This window comes from Canis lupus, chromosome 7 (assembly GCF_011100685.1).
Source record: "Canis lupus familiaris isolate Mischka breed German Shepherd chromosome 7, alternate assembly UU_Cfam_GSD_1.0, whole genome shotgun sequence".
Lineage (NCBI taxonomy): Eukaryota > Metazoa > Chordata > Mammalia > Carnivora > Canidae > Canis > Canis lupus.
This window is the reverse complement of record NC_049228.1, coordinates 10,528,413-10,550,299: the sequence shown is the minus strand read 5'-3', so window position 1 is coordinate 10,550,299 and position 21,887 is coordinate 10,528,413. Positions and strand designations below refer to the sequence as shown.

The window sequence follows — 21,887 nt, the reverse complement described above, 5'->3', positions numbered from 1 at the left end:
ATCCTAGCCCTGGGTGCTTATTTCCAGAGATGACTTACTATATAATAATAATAAAAAAGAATTGCAGAAAGTTGGTATTTCTAAGATTCGATGAACAGACATGGATAGAGTTGCAGATCACTGGTGCTAGCGGCCTTCACAGACATTCTCCCAGTTGAGTCTCATAATGATTCTTCATGGTAGGTTTTGCTAAACTCATTCTACAGGTGAAAAAACTGAGGCACCAAGAAGGTAAATCCAACTGGAATTTAAGTCCTGTATATTAATGCCATGTCCTTTTCCCCTAAAGCCATTCTGGCTCATTTTCTCTTAACTCAATATGTGATCATTCAATGTTATTCTAGGAATGGGCATCATGCTTTTCAAATGAATAGAACCACTGTGAGATGCAGTCATTCCCTTTCTTTTTATGATTTCTTTCTGGACAAGAAAAAAAAAAAAAACAAAAAACAGTGATCTGACTTGTTTCCCCATCACTACAATCAGTGAACAACAGAGAATTGGTTTGCATAGATTGTTTTTTAAAAATTACAAATGAATGATTCAAAAGTTGCAAAGGGGCATGTAGCAAAAAGTATTTCTACCCCTATTGCTTTATAGATGAATATTAGGAAAACATCTATCAGTTTTGAATTAATGGTTTTGAATGTGGGTAATAATGATAGTATTTGTCTTCAATTTTTGAGATTACAAAATACTCTCAAAGACACAGTCTCATTTTCTCCTCCTGGCTCATTGGGGACTTTTTCTTCAGACCCTCCTCCGTACTCACAGATCCTCTCCCCCTAGTCCACCCCACCCCCATCTGCTGAGGCCAAGACTGCTCTGTGGTCCCTCACACCTTTCACAGGCTATGTGCCTGTGACCAAGACCCCACTGCGGCTGGTGTGGACTGTCCCAGGGCCTCCTGAGTTGTTTTTTTGTTTTGTTTTTTAAGAGTTTATTCATGAGAGGCAGAGAGAGAGAGAGGCAGAGACACAGAGACACAGGCAGAGGGACAAGCAGGCTCCATGCAGGGAGCCCGACGTGGGACTCGATCCGGGGTCTCCAGGATCATGCCCTGGACTGAAGGCAGCGCTAAACCGCTGAGCCACCGGGGCTGCCCCCTCCTGAGTTTTAAGTGAAGGCCCTCCATGTGTTCCTTGTATCACTCACCATGGTGAGAACATGCCCTCCTGGGAGACCTGTTGATGGGCTGGCTGGCCTGCTTTTGTACTTGTGCCACATGGGAACCCCCCTCAATCAGCACATCTGACTCACATTCGCTGACAGTTTGCTTATTTATTCACAGTTTGCCCATTATTCAAAATAATGTTTATGAAACATCTGTAATAATGTGAGAAAGTATTATGTTAATTGAGAAAGCATAATATATCAATAGCTACGTAAAGGTACATCACTGGGTATCATATAATTTAGACTTAGCACAAACCCTACATGTCGAAGAATTCTGGAAATAACTCATTCTTTCTTCCCTGTCAGCCCAGTTGTACTTCTTCCTCCCAATTTTCTCATCTTCACTGGGCTCCACCTAGCTTCCTGAGCCAGGTTCCTTAGCATTCTCATTCTTGGCTCCTTTTCCTATACCCGCATCCCCAGCACTCTTGGCCCCCTGCCAGGCCAGGCTGTCACTAGTCCTGCTCCTGCTAGCTCCTGCCCGCTCACAAACCCCTCTGCTGCTCTCTGTCTCTGCAACTAACTCCCTAGGGCATCCTCTGTCAGCTCACACCCAAACTTCTGTAACATCCTTGAGACGGGTCTTCTGAGTCCTAAGTCTTGCTCTGCCTTGGTGCATTCGCTCTATTTCAGTTAGGGGCCTCTGTCTTTAAAAGAAGGAAAAAAAAATCATCCTATAACACACCTGCTTCAAGGTCTACTTGTGCCCCATTGTCCTCAGGAAAGAGTTGAATTCCCTGGCTCCTGCTCACTTCTCCAGCCCCTCCCTTGCCTTTCCAGACTCTGCCCATCGCCTCCTGCTGTTGCTAAGCCCTCAGCTCAGGCCCTAGGTCTCACTTCCCTCTGGACATACTCAGCTGCTCTGCATGTTTTGACTTGTCCCTGGTTTAAGCCTCACCAGCTTTAAGGAAATAAGGTAAAAACTAAAACATCAATTAAGTTTTAGCTGAATAGTGATGATACATTCATCATGATGTATATATAATTCAGTCAATCCATCAACCATTCATTCGCCAAAGAATCATTAATTCAGATTTATTAGGCATCATACATACAATGAATAGCTCAGGGCCACACTGGCTTCTAGGTGTCAGCCCATATGGTCCTGTAGCAGGATTCTTGCAGATTTGTTCATTCAATCTGCATTTCTACCTTTCATTTGTATTTATTCAACAAATGGCCCTGCAAAAATCAACAGAATGGAATCCCTGTTCTTAAGGGTCACAGACTCATGAACACATCATCGTGCCACCTGGTCAAAGGCATGCAAAGGAAGGCAAAGCACTGCAGGAGGGAAGAGGTGGTCTCATAACTGACCAATGTTGACAGTTAGATGGGACATGAGACATAGGGGGACTAGGAAGCAAGGGAGAGAGGTTCTTTCCAGAAGAGGAAATAGGTAACAAAGGCTGGAAGATAAAAACTTGGCTCTCTTGGGACTTGGGTAATGTGTGCACTGCGGCCAGAGTGCTAGGAGCCATGCATCCCACCATACAGTCCACCTGCTGTTGGCACTTCATCCTCCACCAGAATAGAAAACCTTCCCTTCTAAGTCCTATCCATTCTCAAGACCCACTCAAGACTTACTCAAGACCTACTTCCTTCATAAACTCTTTTTGGACTATGTATCAAATAGATGGGCACTTAATTCTATTCTGTTTTGTACAATGCCATTCAAAATTTCATAACAAATTTCACCTGCCTACCCAACTGTAAACTCTTTGAAGATGGGGACTATGATACACACTTTTTCTCAAATTTGTGAGTATCCAGCAAGAAACCAAGCACTACTCTGTGAATGCATATTGAAGCAACACTCACCAGGCCTAGAACCTCTAAAGGCAGAGTCCCAGGCAGTGCCCATGCACCTAACCTCAAGCAATGACTGGTGAGTCCCTTCGTATATGCCTTTTGTCCTCCTACAACACCTGCTAAGATATTGGATCATGGGTCTATGATGAGGGTAGATTAGATGTCATTAGCCTGATTTTATGATTCCTAGAGAAGAGATAAGTAACAATGTTATAAGGAATTTAAAGGGATCCCCATTAGAAGTGCCTAGCTCTAGTCAGCCTTTGCACTGTTAATAAACTTGACGGCCATGGAAAGTTAAAAAAAAAAAAATGTTATCTGTGAAAATCCCTGTACTTATAGATAGAAGGACCAGATCTTTTGTCCATCTCTACCATGTATCAGCTTTGTGACTGGAAAAATCATCTATGCCTTTTAAACCTCAATGTCCCCAGTCTTTAAGATGGGAATTATAATACCTCATAGGGTTGCAGCTACTCTCACAGGGCTATTGTAAGGATTAGATGTGGTAATGATGTGAACGTGATTGGTAATATGTGAAGTGTGTCACTTAAAAGTCAGAGAACACATTAATTTTTAGTATAAACTAGAGTTCTCTTCCCTCTGTTTTATTCTCAGCATTCAAAATCCAGAGACAAGCTCTCCACAGGGAAGTACATGAACTGTGCTTATTTTTCTTTAAGGAGAGAGAGAGTCCATCATCTTGCACCTAGGAGATCTACCCTAACTACCTTCTCAGAGACTGTATGTGTTGGAACAGTTGTGTCTGCAGTCCCCAGGGCAGTGTGGAGCCCGTGAGGTAAGGTGCCCTGTCATGCTCAATACCTCCATGGAATTGCACCTGCTTAGAAAAATTGCCCAGGCTCCACTTTTCCCAGGGAGAATTCTGTGTTCCAGGCCATCTCCTTCCAAAAGAGGGTTCTGCATAGATTTGTCAGGGAAGGTGGTTAAGCAATCAAACAACAAAAGTGGGCCCCAAACCAAGACCCTAAAAAAGAAGAAGAGGACACTCTGGAAGGAAAGACAGTTATGTCTACACAGTGGGCACCAATCTAACCTGTAATGAGTAGCCTGGACTCAAAGCTTATCTCTGATGCAAACTGACTGTGTGGCTTTGGGAAACACACCCACCTCTCTGATCCTTTAAAATTATGCTTTGTAAAGTAAGCATAATAATGCTAATCTTCTGGTGTTAATTAAGGGTTACACTTATATGAGTTTTACAAAATGGAAAATGCCATGTAATTATGAGTTGATTATAAATTTCTCTGCCTAAAGTAATCGGTTGTTCAGAATAACCCAAATGAACTGTGTGTCTGTGGGCATCCATAAGGTTGTCCACCAGGGAGCCTTAAGTGGGATTCTAAGAACCAGCCCAAGATCTGAAAAGGCATCTCCTGCGGATGAAGGACTAAAGGCCTCCCTCAAGTGGTTGGCCTTGGTTTCCTGCACACCTCCCCTGCCCTGGGACAGGGATGGAGGACCCGGCTGCATCTCCCACGTCTTCCTGCACCCCAGGCTTTATGGTTCCCAAGGCTCTTCCTTTTGCCCCATCTTTTTAATTTTCCCAGTTAACCTGTCAGGCTAGCAGAGCAGATAAACCCTCTCTTCACCCACATACACCTGTTCTGGATGACTTGCCCAAGGCCACAGAGCTCAAAACGACAGTGTCAGGTCTTTGGCCTCTGTGGTCTGGAACCCCAGCTTGGAGGGTTAGCTGGGATTTGAGCCCAGGTTTCTAAAATCTTTGCCTATAGACCACACCGTGAGCCCCTGAGCCCAAGCTTAACCAAAGCCCTATGCCCCACAGCCTTGGAGGTAAACGGCCCCACATTGACACAGAATTAATTCCCTGGCAACCCTGGCTAGGACCTGAACATCTTCTACCTGTGGCTTTTTTTTTTCTTGCATGTGTTTCCAAGGGGACCAGTAGGCACTTGCCCTCCCCACTTTGGTCCTCGCTCCCTGTGTGTAATTGGGGTGCATCCTGTTGGCCCTGCACCGTGATGAATGGGCTTCTTCAGGCAAGCCGGCAGTGACTGAAGCCCTGCCAGCCCTGTGGGCTGCTCCTGTGCAGCATCGTGCACTCAGATGCGATTAGCCCTGTGTGTCACAATGCTTGGCAGCAGTTCCAGGAGGCCGGGAGGTCTTTGTTCATGCCATTGTCCTGTCAACTAGCTATAACTTCATTTGGCCGTCAGCTTGCTTGGCCTTATGCATCATCCTGGCCCGCTGTCTGCTCCCTTGGGTCATGGTTAGTCTAACATTCCAGATATTTTTCAGGGAATATCCAGGGTATGTGTTTGAAGTTCCTGCATCTTCCCCCCGAAGCCGCTTTGGAATGAACACTGTAGACAATGAACAAATTCTGCGTGGTTTGGGAAGTAGGCTTTCTGGGACTTGCCCCATTCCCACTGGTGCAGGGGAGGAGCAAGTGCATGTGGTAGACTGGCTCCAGCACCCAGGCACTCTAAGCTGTATAGCAGGGGCGTGTTCAGATATTCTGTGCTTCCACACAGTTTAGTTGAGCACATACTATGTGCCAGGCACTGATCTAGACCCTGGGAATAAAGCAGTGAACAATTAAGACAAAAGAGCCACATTCTGAGGTGGGGAAGTGAGTGAGGAGAGACAGGCAAATAAACTGAAAAATGGGTTAAAAGATGCTATGGAGAAAAATAAAACTGTGAAGAAAAAGCTGGCCATATGGGGATGCTCATCCAAGACACACACACACTTTCCCCCAGTGCCTAGTGCAGCGTAGGTCCCTGAATCTGATCTGGCCGGCTCCTGGGCTGGGGTCTGATTCCCACACCCCTAGCTACAGTTGGTTAGAGCTGCCAAAATGGAAAGAGCCCCTAGAATTACCCACCAACCCTGCCAGCGGGGGTATCCCCCATGAGCCAGACTCCACCCGATGCAGCCCCCTCCACCAAACTCTGCCAAAACATCCTCTTCTCCCATATTTTCCTTCTCCCGCCCCCAAATACTGGCTTTGCAGCCATCCAGACCTGTATAGTCCAGTGGGGAGACCGGCTAGCCAACAGAGTATGACAATGCAGAGACAAATGATTTGGTGGGCCGGTGCATGGGTTGTAGAAGCCCTGAGGTGGGGATGGGAGTGGGTGGAGGGCAGAGGTTTTTGTAGGGGGCTGTCCTGGGCAGTGTAGGGTGATGAGTGGCATTCCAGGCCTCGACCCACCAGATAACCAGAACCACTGGTTTAACTCCACATCATTCAACTTATTTGACCCAGAAGCACCTTTTTTTTGGGGGGGGGGGGGTTGTCTATCAATACCGCATGTACCGTGTGCCATTCTAAACACTGTGGGTTGTGCTGCTTCTGGACAAAGCCAATTCCCTACCACAGGATCCGGGGCCTTGAGCTCTGGGCCCTGCCTGATGCTCTGGCCCTGGCTCGGACCACATCTGTCTCTACTTTTTGCTTCAGCAAAGCCCGACCATTTGTCATTGCCTATATACACCCTGCATTTTATGTCATGGGCCTTTGCTTAGGTGCTCCTGCTGCCTGCAATGCCCTTCCCACCTTGCCTCCCATGGTTCACTGTTTGATTCTTCAGGATTCCACTTGGGCGTCACCCCCGGCAGGAAACTGCCCCTGAAGCCCAGACAGTGCTGAGTGGCCCACTTTGCTCCTGAGCTCCATGGCACCTGGCCTTGGTCCTTCCTACCTCTGAGGCCTCAGACAGGCCCTATTGTCCTATAATCCTCCCATACTGTAGTATGGGTAGTTGGTGTCCCCTGGTATAGGCAGTAGGGGTCCATTTCTCCCAGTCTTTTCATCTCCAGAACCTGACAAATTGCCTGGCACAGAGTAGGTGCTCAGTAAAATGTCAAAATGAATTGACAAGTAAATAGAACACAAAGATGGGTGTGATAAAGGGAGTGAGGATGAGAGAACATAGGCTTGAGGACGGAAAGAACCAAGGAGAAATATTCTTTTTACAACCAGGAAGGGATGGTTAAGCTGCCTGCCTCTCATTTCTTTCTCCTTTGGGCTAACCTTTAATCTCACATCCATCTCATCTCCCAACCCTCTGATTGATCATCTTTGTCATTCACATCCCTCTGTGCCTCCTCCACATTTTCCATTTTCCAGTGGCTGCTTTGGTGTTTAGTGTGATATGTTCAGAGCAGCAGGAGCACAGAGCCTGTCTCCCTAGAGCAAGAGCATCACTTCCTCTTAATTAGCTTGAGATTCCATAATTCCCTGAGCCTCACCATCTCCCTGGCCTCGTGGCTGTGAGAGGAGCAAATTATTTTCACAGAGAAGAGAGTTGGAGAGAATTGAATTGGTGATTATGCTAATTATTTCCTTTTCTGTGTCAGGGCCTGCTCCACAGGAAAGCCCACTCCTGGAACCAGGAGGGTGGGCAGGGAAGAGGTGGGGGATTCGGAGGAAGAAGCCCGGGGCTCTGAGCTGGGGTATGGGAAGTCTGCACTTAGGAGACACCTGAGGGATGTGGCTTCTCCGTGGAGTTAGGGTCTTTGGCTGTGAAGGGGTGGGTGGAGGTGCAGGGTCTGTATAAGTTTCTGGGCTCTTTCATCCACAGCGTGACCTGTGAGGGAGACACAGCTCTGTCTTGCTTTGTTTAGCCTTTATTTATTTGGAAGAGAAAGTGCGGGCAGTGGGGAGGGGCAGAGAGAGAGGGAGAAGCAGGCTCCCCACTGAGCAGGGAGCCCAGGACCCTGGGATCAGACCTGAGCTGAAGGCAGACGCTTCCCCCACTGAGCCACCCGGGCGCCCCAACACATCTCTGCTTTACAGATGGAAGGTGTGAAGAAGCAATCACAGATGGACGGACCCAGCCAGGGGGGAAGGTGCAGTGAGCAGAGAGGGGGTCCGTCCACCCCCTCTTGTTAGGTCTTGTGACTCCCAGTCCAGATGGTTTCCCTTACCTCCCGGCCCCTACTCCGGGCAGACTGTCGGGGTCTGCGACGGCAGCAGCCGTGGGGCCGGGAGCCTTTAGCAGGCCTGGCGTTGTTAGACACGGGCCCAGGCCCGGCTGGCCAGCCTGCTGCTCTCTGGTTGGCAGCTGCCCTCCACCCGCTTGAAGCAGAGCTGTCGGTTCTGTCCCACGTCCCTCCCGTCCCTCCCGCGGCCTGCCCGTCCGCCCCGCCTCAGCTCTGTCTGGGGAGCCATCCGGGCCCCCTACCCTTTGACAGCCCAGCAAAGTCCTGCCACACCGGGTTCTGTTTGTCCCCGGGGCTGGCCGGTGTTGGTCAGTCTGTCAGGCAGTCAACAGATGTCTGTCGAGGGCCTGGCACGGTTCTGGGTGATGGAGGTACAGAGCTCCTACCCGCGGGGAGGTGGGGTGGGGCGGCTGTAGGGGGGAGGGACAGAGGACCCTGTGGGCCCTGGGCCTGCCTTGCCGTTGAATGAGGATGAGGTCTGGCCCCATGGCGGACGCTCAGAGGTGGCTGTGAGGCAGAGAATCCTGTGGAGGCTGCTGCCGGGGCTGCGGCATGGAAGCAGCAGGAGATGCCCCCTCCAAGCCCCTCCTCCTCCAGCACACAGAGGCTCCTGAAGGGACGCAGCGTCGGCCGCTCCTGCCCGTGGTAGTGGGTGGCAGTCCCTTAGCCTGGATGTGGTTTCCAAAACTGAGTGCTGTGGCCCAACTTTATGCCACCCCGATGAGAGGCAGTAGGTGCAGAGATTTAACACCACAGGGGGACACGCAGGTGGAGCCTGGGGCCAGTGACCTGAGTGACTCTCCGTGCCTCATTTTCCCCCGTACGGTAGGAACTGCACTAGGTTCACAGGAGTATGTGGATTGACAGAGACACAGCTGATGGCGTGGAGGGCACAAGGCAAGGGCTCAGTAAAGGACAGCTCGGAACTGCACCCTCCAAAGGAGGTCCTCTTTCGGCCTGCTCATTCACACCTCCTTGGCAACCGTCCAGAGTCCAGAGAGTGAACTGCCTGGGAAGAATGCAGTGACAAAAATACTCGGCCACATCCGGAACTTCCCTGGTACAGCTGGTCCTTGATCGTGGGCTTCCCCTGGGAGCTGCTCTATGGGAGAATGATCGCAGATCCTGGCTCTGTCACGCCCCTAGCGGTGGCCTTGGGGAAGTCACCCAAACTCGCCCAGCCTCAGTTTCTACCCTTGTCAACTGTGGGTGAACTGTCAACTCCCTCAAATACTAGTTGAGATCATTAAGTAATCCAATGTAGGAGTGGCCACCTTTCTTTTACTCGCAACAGAGCATGAGAGGACGGAGAGCCAAAGGAGAGGACAACGGGAAGCCAAGTGAGGGGTCATGAGCCAGAGGGAGGCACGTGGCCCTCGACTGGAGTCCGTGATACCAACAGCTGCGCTTAGGAGCACTCGCTGCGGGCTGGCACCATGCTGAAGGTTCTCTACCTGACGTACCTCACTGAATCTTTACAAAATCCTCGCAGATTAAGGATTATCTCTGTTTCACAGATGAAGAAAGGGAAGGCTAGAAGGATCAAGGAACCTGCCAAAGGTAGGCTGGCTTAGAAGTGGCAGGATTCAAACCCAAGCCCCCTGCCACCACAGCCCCTCCACAGTGCGGCCTGCTGGGCGTGGGGTACAGGGTCTGGCCTGCGGGGCCTGGGCCTCAGGGGCCGAGTCTCTGCATCCCTCACCTGTAAAGTGGGCATCCTCATTCCAGCTCCACAGGGCATGTGTGACATAGACTTGGTGGTCCTCGACCCCTCTCCAGCCCTCGGCAGGAAACAGTTTATAAACAGAGGATGACTTACCCGCCCTGCTGCCTGGAGCCAGATCTCTCGCCATGCCAAATTGTTGGAATGGTTCAGTGACAAGTGTGTTATTAGGAAGAAATTTACGATGCCTTATTCAGAGTGAGTCACCGAATCCCTGTGGTGAGAGGCATGGGGAAGGGGCCCTCTGCTGAGACAAGCTGACTTGGGGACCCGAGCCCCAGCTGCCCTGGGCCTGGCTACCTCCCCAGGCCCCCACTAGAGGGTGGGCACTGACCAATGATGAGGGTGGGTGAGGTGTGGGGTAGGGGGACAGCCTTCCACCTTAGGGAAAGGTGGTGCCCTGTGGTGGGTTTGCATGGACCTCACAGTTGGCGTGCTGGGCCCCAGAAATCTCTTTCTGCTTGCCACCAAATTTCTAAGCCTGTGTGAGTCAGGCTCCAGTCACTCTCTGACCACTCCCCCCCCCCCCCCCCCAGGAATGGGTCTGCCAGCAAATATGGCACAAAATGTAGGCGAACCCTCTTCTCTGCCTTTGAATCACAAAAGAGGAAGTTGGTCTAGAATTAAACTTCAGGGAGAAAGAATTAGCTGAGATATTGCAATTCTGCTGGGACTCACTTTCTTCCCTTAAAAACTGCAACACTGTGTTCATGAGAAAAGCCCAAGACTTAAAAGTTGACTCTTGTAGGCATTAATGTGATGGTAGAAGAACTGGAACAGGGAAGTATCTGTCAAGGAATAGCAGGTGACCTCCTTGGAGAGATGTCGCTGCAAGTAGCCAGATAAGGCTGACCCTTCTCTGTCTGCTCCTGGACTCAGCACGAGATTTCTTTTTTTTTTTAAGATTTTATTTATTTATTCATGAGAGACAGACAGAGAGAGAGAGAGAGAGGCAGAGACGGAGGCAGAGGGAGAAGTCCATGCAGGGAGCCGGATACAGGACTGGGATCAAGCCCTGAGCCGAAGGCAGACGCTCTACCACTGAGCCACCCAGGCGTCCCAGCATGAAGGATTTTTTTGATGCACCCAAACCCTGAGGGTAGGCTGGAACATTCATGCAGGGCTCAGGACACGTAGACCTCCTGCCAGCACTGGCAATGTCTATAGCATGGACAAGGTGAAAACCAGCTCACTTCGCTGCTGGCTGCTTACCTAGCCACCCATACTTCACAAATCACTGAAGAGCAGCCAGGAGGAAAGAGCAGACCACTGGGCAGCAAAAACAAAGTCTACAGTGTTATTAACATGATAATTTCATTTTTCAACCCAGACCCCATGAGAAGCATATACGTTGGAAGGATGAGAGAGTCTCTAGAGCTCAGATGTTCAATATGTGGGGGATTCCCAGAGAGTGATCTCTCGGGAAATCTAACCCAAACTGTGGACTTTAGCTCCAGAAAAATGCATACGCTCCCAGCCTGTGTCTCTGCCTCTCTCCGTCTCTGTCTGTCTCGTGAATAAATAAAGAAAATCTTGGGACACCTGGTGGCTCAGCGGTTGAGCGCATCTGCCTTCGGCTCAGGACATGATCCTGGAGACCAGGGATCGAGTCCCACATCGGGCTCCCTGAGAGGAGCCTGCTTCTACCTCTGCCTATGTCTCTGCCTCTCTCATGAATAAATAAATAAAATCTCTAAAAAAAAGATTATATATAAAAAAGAAAATCTTTAAAAAAAAAAAAAAAGAACGAGAGCTGTAGAGATAGGCACACGTGTGAGCTGGCTGCCCAAACCCTAACCCTGAGTGAGCACACACAGTGACTTGTAGCCCTGTCCCCACTGTATCAAGCCATCTCCCCCAGACCTGACTGGTAGTGGCATTATCACAATGGCCCTGCCAGGGCCGGGCTATGCTTAGTACCTCCAACCTGAGAAAGCAAGGATGTACACAAAACAATTACTGAACATGTGTGAAGTGTCAGGCATTCTTCTAGATGCTTTCTCCATTTGAATTTACTGGATCCTCGCCGTGGCCCTGTAAGATATTTCTGTAAAGAGCCCGGACTTAGATTAGTCTTGATTTCTCAAATTCCATTACCAGTGGTTACATTATTAGAGATGTGATGTTTTTCCAGAAAAATCCGTTACTATCGCTATTAAACACTTGCTTTGTGTCAAACATTGTGCTAAGGATGGATTTTACACATCTTGATTCATTTATTATACACAAAGCCACGTTTTACAAAGAAGGAAATTAAGGCCTTTTACCTTTTGGAACAATGCTCTGAGATCACCCATTAAGGAAGCTAGTCTGGGTTACTGGAGGATGGGGGACCAGTGAGAAGAACTGAGGCTCCCCAACCGGTAGCCAGCACCAACCACCAGACATACGGAACAAGGCCAACTTTTATTTCCCAGTCCAGGCAACCAACTGAATACAGCTGCATGGGTGAGGCCAGGTAAAACCAGGTGAGGAAACACCCAATCAATCCTCAGACTCATGAAAAATAGTAAATGATTGTTGTAAGCCCCTACATTTTGGGGGGATTTGTTATTCAACAATCGATAACAAATACGGCCTCCTAAATCCCATTTCACTCACTTCTTTCCCCTAATAACCACTAACAATGGAATTACAAAGACAGTAAGCCAGAATGAAGAGAAGAGGGAAGATCACTGAGGAGGGAAGACCTCTAAACATTTTTAAGATGGGCAGGTGAGGGGATCCCTGGGTGGCTCAGTGGTTTAGCGCCTGCCTCTGGCCCAGGGCGCGATCCTGGAATCCCGGGATCGAGTCCCACGTCGGGCTCCCGGCATGGAGCCTGCTTCTCCCTCCTCCTGTGTCTCTGCCTCTCTCTCTCTATGTCTATCATAAATAAATAAATCTTAAAAAAAAAAAAAAAAAAGATGGGCAGGTGAGTAGAGGAGCAGTCTCTGACGGAGTAGAGCTGAGAAGCTCACAATCCACATGCGTGCAAGAGAGGCAAATGATGACACCTGGACCAAGGAACACCATGAGCGCTCCAAAGTTTGGGCACTTAAAGGTACCAGGTACCACATAAAAACAGAATTCCATGATAAAGGAACAGTCAGAGGAAAGAGTTCTTGAAAGTTTAAAATATAATAGGGTTAAAAATACAGTAGAAGGTGCCCAGCATGATGCATAAAAAACAGTCCACACCAGTGCCCATCGGTATGAAATTTTAGAACACAAAAGCATAAAGCAAATACCTGGAAAGCCCCAGAAAGAGAAAAACACTTAACCGACAAAGAAAGAGAGATGACAAGGGCATTAGACTTCTCTCTAGAAACACTGACTAGGAAATAATGGAGAGATATCTTCAAAATTCTGAAGGAAAATGATTTTCAACCTAGAATCTTGTGCCCAGCCAAATCAATCCAACGTGAAGGGAAAACGAAAAACCTTTTCAGACATACAGGACTCAGAAACTGTGCTGGTTGGGAAAGAGGAAGCCATGGCACTCAGGAACAAGGGGCTTCCATGAAGGAAAGTCAGAGGGAAGTCCAGGGCCAAGAGCGAAAAGCCAGCCTGGGGAGGGGAGGTCACCAGGACCCCAGAGCCAGGAGGAGGATTGACACATGATCTGGATGAGTGGTGGGAAGATGATCACTGGGACTCTGATGGATCCACTAAAGGAGTTGGGGGAAATTGCTTTAAATAGAGGAAACTAAGAAATGAGAAAGAGGTGGGAGGATGACTTATTCTCAAAAATAATATATTGGGGGAAATTGCTTTAAATAGAAGAAAACTAAGAAATGGAAAAGATAGACTCATTTGCAAAAATAATATGCAAGGAATAGAATTTAGATGACTTTTTGAAATCCAGGAGTTAAGAGCGGGGGGAAGAAGCTGCTGCTGAGTTGGAAGTGGTTGCCTCTGGGGAGCAGAGGAGGTTGGAGCTCGCTTCTGGGACTTCTTCTTTTAATGCTGTGATTTTTCACTGTGGGCATACATCGTGTGAATAAAATCAACATTTTTACATGGAGGGCATCTGGGTGGCTCAGTGGTTGAGCATCTGCCTTTGGCTCAGGGTGTGATCCCGGGGTCCTGGGATCGAGTCCCACATCTCCCTCTGCCTGTGTCTCTGCCTCTCTCTGTCTCTTGTGAGTTAATAAATGAAATCTTAAAAAAAAATTATATGGAAATCAAGAACATGGGCTTGAGAGTTGGATCACTGGGTTCAAATCTCTCTGCTCTCTTACTGGTGGCAGGGCCTGGGTCAAGCCTCAGCCTCCATGTCCTTAGCTACCTAGCAAAACTGAGGTGAGGATTCAACCTAAGTTCTGCAAAAGGCCCAGCACAGAGGATGTGCCCAGTAAGTGATAACCATTATGGTTTTTAAGGCTTCTGAGAAATCCCATGGGAGACAGTGAAAGCAAACCCCACTCGACGAGGTTTAGGAGGAGTCGAGAAAGCCTGGAGAAATGTCACCCTTGCATCTGGCAGGAAGCTGTCCAGCTGTTGTTGAGCGGCAGGCCTTCCGCAGGCTCCCGCCCCGTCCACTCGGTATCTCGGTTATTAGCGATGGCACGGTCAGCTTCCAGAGCGGGTTAGAAGGAGCTGGGGTGTGCCGGGAGCAGCTTTTCACATAAAGGCCCGATTCATCCCCAGGGGACTGCTGGCTGGCGGGATTTCCTGCTGACACAATTGTCCCACACAAAAAGCTGCCACCATGGAAGATGGGGCATTCGGGGCAGGGCTGGGAGAAGGCGGCTCCAGGCTCATCTGGGGGCGGGCACACTGGCAGCAGGCAGAGGGGTCCTGCCCCCATCCTCTGGGGCCTGGGCTGGAGCCACCAACAGGGCCCTGGTGTCCCACCCAACGACGGCGGTCTCAAAGGATGGCCTGAGGCAGGAGTATGCTGACCCCCTGGCCTAACAGTAGACACATATTTATTAAACAAGTATAGTTAATGGGGGAAAAGTCTGGAGAAAGAGAGAGAGAGAGACCCTAAGATGTTAACGACAGTTCCATCTGACTGGTGGGATTTGAAGTGGTTTTCATTTCTTCTCACTTATCCATATATCTCGATTTTTCTACAATAATCGCACATTATCTTTGGTTTTTCAATTAATAACAATCCTAAAGGACAAGATGACGACTCCCTGAAAGGGGAGTGAGTGCAGTAGATGCTCTTTGGCCTCAGAGATTCGCGAACAGCTGGGCACATGTCAGTCCGCTGCCTGCCAGGATTTCTAGAATTCAGAGAACCCGCTTCGGGGGGCGCAGGAGGATTGGGGAGCGGAAGGATGATAACCTGATGACGGCCTGGGGCTTCCCCACCCCTAGGCCTGCCCTGTGCCGCTCCAGCCTCCAACCCACTCAGTCCTCACCGTGACCTCGGGACATGCGGTCAGTTATCATCTGCACGGGACAGAGGACAGCCTGAGACCCAGGGGAGTCAAGCCCTCGTCCAAGGTGTCAGCTGGAACTGGGGGTCCAGCATCGGGCTGCGGGGCCTGGGCCGGCATCCACCGCAGTGGCGCAGCTGCAGGCGCTGGGCGGGGAGGGTGTCTGGGCAATGCTTGAGGGCCGGGGAGTCTCATCTTTCCCTGAAGAAAAGCCCCCTTTTTTTTTTATTTCCCAGGGGGCTTCCAGTGGGGGCACAAGGTTGCAGCCGTGGACTTAGAAATCCACCACTTCCAGGGGCTCCTGGGTGGCTCAGTAGGGTAAGTGTCGCACTCTTGATATTGGCTCATGTCATGATCTCAGGGTCATTAGATTGAGCCCCACGTTGGGCTCTGCGCTGAGCATGGAGTCTGCTTAAGATTCTCCTCCTCTCTCTGCTCCTCCCCCTGCTCTCACACATGTGCCCTCTCTCTCATGGAAGGGGAGGGGAGGGGAGGGAAGGAGAGGGACGGGAGGGGAGGGGAGGGGAGGGGAGGGGAGGGAAGGGAAGGGAAGGGAAGGGAAGGGAAGGGAAGGGAAGGGAAGGGAAGGGAAGGGAAGGGAAGGGAAGGGAAGGGAAGGAGGGAGGGAGAAGAGAAGAAATCCACCACTTCCAGCTTGGAACTGAGGCTCCACTAGTATCTAGCGAGCATTTCCTCCACAGTCGTCAGTTGATTCCACCTCTCACTGAGTCTGTCAGCGTTTCCTTCCCATCATACCAAGAACTCCCGAGGCCAGGGATGCCAGGCACCTGGCTAGGTTACTTGGTATCATCTGTGTCTAGACCTGTGTCCCGCACATCAGCGATTGTTCTGTACTGATGATGTGGTCAGTAAGGAAACTGAGACTCCGAGAAGTTGAGGAAAGCACTCAAGGTCCCACAGCGAATAAATATTGGGGCTGGAGTTGGAGACTGGATTCTGACCCCAGGAACCGTGGCTCACACTCACCCTGATGGTGAGTCCTGTTTCAAGGCAGAGTGTGTCACAAGAGACACACCTGTGGCCGCCTGGGAACAGCAGTGGCCAGCCATCCCAGTGGGCGGTAGTCTAGGGGCAGGGGTGAGGGCCGCTGGGCCACAGGAGGACTGAGTACGTGGTGAAGCCAAGAAACAGAGTCACGGACAGGAGACAGCGTGGAGTGGTCGTCAAAGGCCTGGACTTGGGGCCAGATGTCCAAACCTGGTCCTACTTAGTGACCCTATGACCCTAGGCAGGTTGATCACTCCGAGCTTTATTTTTTTTTAAGATTATTTATTTATCTATTTATTCATAGAGACACAGAGAGAGAGATGAGAGGCAGAGACACAGGCAGAGGGAGAAGCAGGCTCCATGCCGGGAACCTGATGTGGGACTCGATCCAGGGTCTCCAGGATCACGCTCTGGGCTGCAGGCGGCATAAACCGCTGCACCACTGGGGCTGCCCCACACCAAGCTTTAGCTGCTGTGTTGTCAAATGGAGGCAATATCACACAGAGTTGTTATAAAGATTAATTAAATTAATATGTACAGAATTCTGAGTACAGCAGCTAGCCCATGACAGGGATGTGTTTGTGTGTGGGGTGGTGGTGGGGGGTGTAATAAACAGCACCAAACTGGGTAAATATCCACACATGAGGATCCAGACACTTCTGTGTTCCATGTCACGTAGAGAATATGTGCAAATACACAGCAAGGGACCGCCATTCACCAAGTGTCCTGTATCGACCTTTGCTGCATAAAAATTTACCCCCCCTAATTTTTTTTTTTTTTAGATTTTATTTATTCATGAGAGACACAGAGAGAGAGAGAGAGAGGAGAGGCAGAGGGAGAAGCAGGCTCCATGCAGGGAGCCCGATATGGGACTCGATCCCGAGACTCCAGGATGACACCCTGGGCCAAAGGCAGGCGCTAAACCGCTGAGCCACCCAGGGATCCCCTGAAGCCTTCTCTTACATCACATTTGCTGATATTCCATTGACCAAAGCGGATCATATGGTCAAGCCCAGAGCCAGGGTGAGCAGGGACTACACAAGGGTGTGGGAACAGAGGCGTACTGGTCTGGAGCCGTCACTTATAACCATGACCACAGTTACTTGTCCACCTCGACAATGGTGAGTGTTGCCGGTACGCACACAGCACCAGGGGGAGGGGCATGTGACCTTGGGCAGGTCTCTCTCTCTCTGTGACCTCATCTGCACAATGAGGGAGGGGCTTTTTCTGAGTGGTCCCTAGCCTCAGCAGCTCAGATGTGCTAAGAGAGAGAGTTGATTTCCTAACAGGCGCATGCTTCACGTCGGCAGAACATTCCTTGGTCCTAGTGCAACCCAAACCCTCACCAGCTGGCCCTGCTGGCCTTTCCAGATGGTTTTTCCCAGGCTAGAAAACCTGGGATTTTAAAATACAAACAGGACAAAATGCTTTCCAATCCAACAACATCTTGCGGTTCTCAAAAAAACATCTCCATGCTCTATTAGGTAAGATAATGCTCAGATTTTCAGTGTCCTACCCCAATAAAATCTTAGCTAACTGTCCAGTGCAGGTGGTCCTGACTCAGTGGGGGAAGGCACCCTGTCCATTCAGGAGTCCGGGCTGAGAAGATGCTCCCTTCTTGATAACAGAGCTTCCATGTTACCCGAGGCAGGGACATCCTACTGGCAGAGGAAAGGAAAGGTGAAGAATCACATGGGAAGCAATCATGAGCCAGACCCGGGCATGGCCACCTCCCTCTGCCCATGATCCATGACCCAGAACTCAGTGGACATGAGAAGGGACAAGAGCTGGAAATGAAGGTAGCTGTGAGCCCAGGAGGAAAGGCAGACAGACTCCTTGAAGTCAGAGTAATTTCTGCCACTAAAACACACTTCCTCTTGTCTCCACAAGGTCCCTGGTAGGATGGGGATGTTCCTGTGTGTTTTCCGCTGGGCCTCTGTGTGCTGAGACAGTAGGGACATGGGCTCACCTTTGACTGATCCAAAAGTCAGAGCCAGAGCTTCTTTCTTTTGCCATTTCATCCAATATACAATTTATAATATGATATATGATATATGTAATATAATATAATGTAATATAATATAATGTAATGGCAGGCCCTGTGGGGCATCTTCGATTTCTGTGACCCGGTTACTGGTATGCCCACCCCAACTTCTTCTGTCCTCTGCATCAGGGCTTGGGTTGACTCAGGAAGTGCGGCACAGCTAGAACAGGGAATCCAGCCTTCCCCTTCTCCCCTGCTCAGGCTCAAGGTGTCAGCCCTGTCTCAGCCCCTCCTTCTGCTCCCTGGTCCATTGAATTTGTTGTTGAGCTCTAGAGCACATCTCCTGGGTACACCTCCCCCGCTCCCACCCTGCAGTGCCAACACTGCTCTGGGGTCACACCCCCATTACCAATTCAATACCCCTCCCCCCCCTCCCAGCCTTGGGCACAAGCCCAGCTTTGAAGCTGATCATTAGCATTGTGACTTTGAACAAGTGACTTCAAGCCTGTTTCTCCATCCATAAAATGAGGATGATAATAATGTCCAAAAGACACAGAGTAAAAATTGTGTGAGCCAAAAATTCGGTAAAATGCCCTTTGGAAACTACAAAGCACCAAACAATGCCCCTTGCTCCCACTGCTCCCCATCTGGGGAGGGGACCCTTGTCCACACCCCCAGGTCCCCTGCTGCCCACAGGGACCGTCCATCCTTACCCTGTCAGTCTATATCTTCCACGGTCCAGATCCAACTTAGTTTGCTCATTTTCCCTTTCTGGATCCAGCCAGAAAGAAGACTTGCTATCTCCCATGCGTGCTCCTTGTTGTCCCCTTCCTCAGAATTTGTCTCCATGCCTTTGTCTGACTCCATTCCTCCTCCTAAAATAAATGCCTCTTGGGTTTTCACATGCATCATCTCTCCCTGTGTTGCAAAGCATAGCAGGATACCAGCTCTTTCCTCGGGGAGCCTCCACCTCTTCGGAATTCTTGTCATTCCCACTTGGAATCACTGTTCTGCTCATACTTAATGCTGCAAGTTAAATCACTGCACATCAGCCTGGGTGTCCGGGGCGGGCACGCAGAACAAGACACGGCCAGACCCGTGCAGGGAAAGATCTGATCCTGGCTCTCGAGGGGCTTCCTGACTGCCCAGGGGAATGGACACCAGTACAGTCCAGTACCCAGCAGCAGAGAAAGGCCCGAAGATTCAGTGCTGAGGGGACGAAGCAGGTCTGGATTCTGCAGAGAGGCTTCCCAGCGGAGGTCAAGTGAACCGGGCCTGGCTTTGAAAGGTGCCTAGGATGCCAGCAGGTGGAGAGGGAGAGGGAGGGCCCCCAGCAGGGGAGGCAGGAGGTACAATGCTACCTGTGGTTCAGGGATGTGGTTCACACTCCTTAAGGGTGGGATTCCTGCTGGAGTATATTTGCCTCCCCCAGCAGTTTCCAGCCACAGGACAGTTTCTGCTCCCCCGTGATGAGTGCCATGGGGCCACTGAGCATCAGGGGCACCAGGCTGGGGGTGCTCTGCGCCAGGAAGAGCCACCCTGCTGTGTCCCCAGAATGCCCATGGTGTATACTCAGAATATCTATTAAAAGTGATAGCAGCCTCCGAAAGAACCCCTGGGCGTAGGCTCAACTGTGCTGGAGCCCTCTGTGACCTGAAGGAAGGCATTCTCCCCTCCAGGTCTCAGTGACCCCACCTGTCAAGTGAGTTGATGGCAAAGGCCCAAGGGAGCCCTACGGCAAGGAGATGAAGCCCATGAGCTGCAGAGTCAGGATACCGGGGTACAAATCTCCAGCTTCCTGAGTGATTTAAAGTAAGTAAATTCATCTTTCTAAGCCTCAGTGTTCTCCTGCATAAAAGGGAACAGTAATACTGCAAAACCTAATCAGAACACCCCAAGGGGCATCCCAAGAATTCAGTTGCACAAAACTTGGGAGTCTCGTTATGGTGAGGATAAAGAGAAGATGCGGAGATTGGAACGTGTAGTGTTGTGTCTGAATTCAGTTATGACGAGGTGTTAGCAGTAGGATTCTTGTGGATTAAATGTATTTATATACGTATGCACACACATAAATGTTAATATATATAAAATGCTAGCCCCGTAAGTGTGCAATGGATGTGACTAATTGGTAGTAGTAAAACAAGAGCCCCCTAGCTGGGCTGAAGTGTGAGCTCACTGAAGACTGCTTGGTGGGCGGGCTGGGAGCATTCAGGGAGGGATTCTGGCGGCCAAAGTACTGCCTGAGGCCTGGAATCCTGCTCGCCTCATACTACAAATGCTTCCAGGGCTGGTTCTGCTCTGTCCAAGGTTGGATCTAGAAAGTGGGTGGGCAGGGGGGAGACCTGATTTGGGCATTACCTGCAGGTGAGCAAAAGAAAGAACTATTTTTCAAGTTCCCAAGAGGATAGCAGGAAGACATGTCAGAGACCGCCCTCTTCCTTTTATATAAAAATGCCCCAAATCATGTGCAAGATTAATATCCCAATCACTCACTCCCCTGTTGGCCTCTATCACAGGAGAATGTTAAGCTGGTTTTTGCCCACAGGGGGAAAGCAGTGTCTGAATAAAGCCAGATCCTGGGGAGCTTGGGGGGCTTGGTCAGTTAAGCATCTGACTTCAGTTCAGGTCATGATGTTCAAGGGCCCCGGGATGGAGCCCCACGTAGGGGCTCAGCGGAGATTCTGCTGCTTTTTCTCCCACTCCCTCTGCCCCTTCTCTCTCTCTCTCTCTCTCTCTCTCTCCCTCTCGTGCGTGCGCACGCACACACATATTCTCTCTCTCTCTCAAATAAATGAATAAAATCTTAAAAAAAAAAAAAAAAAAAAAAAAAAGCTCTTACCACTCCAGCCCAGGTAAGAACCCCTTGGCACTGGCCTTCTCCCCTCCCCAGACGGGGCCTGCAGACGGCTTGCTGGGGCAGGGCTGCCAGCCTCCTCACTCCTTACCCCTCCTGGTGACCAGCAGCGTGAGGCCATCTGCAGATGCTCCAACACCAGGGAGCTCAGTCAGGAGCCTGGGTCCCCACGTGCCTAGAAACGGACGAGGCCTAGAAAGGGCCTTCTGCTGTGATCTGGGCACACCTCCATTCTGCATCCTATAAGCGCAGGCATTAGAGTGGGAGGGGAGGCCAGAGAGCACCCCTTTTACGGATAAAGAACTGAAGTTAAGCCAGGCCTCCCTGGCTGATTCTTCTCTCTCACTTCGTGCTTCCTTCTCACCTCTTGATTGTTAAATATTGGCGTGCCCCAGAGCTCAGCATGTGGGCCCCAGATGCTGTCTCAGGGGTCTCACCCAGGCCTGCGGCTTTATATACTATACATGTGTACCTGGGAACCACTCAACTGCGGATCTGCAGCCCAGGCTCTGTGCAGAACTCCAGACTCCTACATCCAGCTGCCCACTGGGCGCCCCCTCTGGGAAGACTCATAGGCATCACCCTCCGCGTGGGTCCAAACTGAGCTCCTGATCTTTCCTCCTCCCACACTCTGCTCCATGTGAGTTTATGGCAATTCCATCATTGCTCAAGCCAATAACCTTGGAGTCACTCTTGGCTCCTGTTGCTAAGAGACTCATGCCTAAACCATCAGCAGACCCACATACATACGGATTCTGGCCATTCTTCCCATCTCCACTCCCACCAGCTTGCTCTGAGGCACCACCAGCCCTTATGTGCTTTGCCATAGTCTCCTCCATGGTCTTCCTGCCTCTACTCACGCGCCCTGCAGTCTGTTACAAACTAACTCAGCAACCGGGCAATCCTGGGAAGGTGAAAGTCAGCTGAGGTCCCTCCTCAGCTCAGAGCCCTCCAATGGCACCTCCTCCCATCCATAGGTGGTCCATGTTACCTCTCCATCTGAGGCGGGTCGTAGCCCTCACT

The 21,887-nt window shown here is 50.3% G+C and overlaps 1 long non-coding RNA gene across 8 annotated transcripts in view; it reads left to right on the top strand.

Annotated features, from left to right (window-relative positions):
* The window catches only part of LOC102155202, an 82,374-nt gene that overhangs the window by 39,908 nt on the left and 20,579 nt on the right, over positions 1 to 21,887 (top strand). For 3 of the 8 annotated variants that reach the window (XR_005361932.1, XR_005361929.1, XR_005361928.1), the window contains exons 5-7: positions 3,672 to 3,787; positions 15,255 to 15,336; positions 19,690 to 19,822. This is a non-coding gene — a long non-coding RNA (uncharacterized LOC102155202). The other 5 variants (XR_005361933.1, XR_005361930.1, XR_005361926.1 and 2 more) reach the window with 5 other exon arrangements.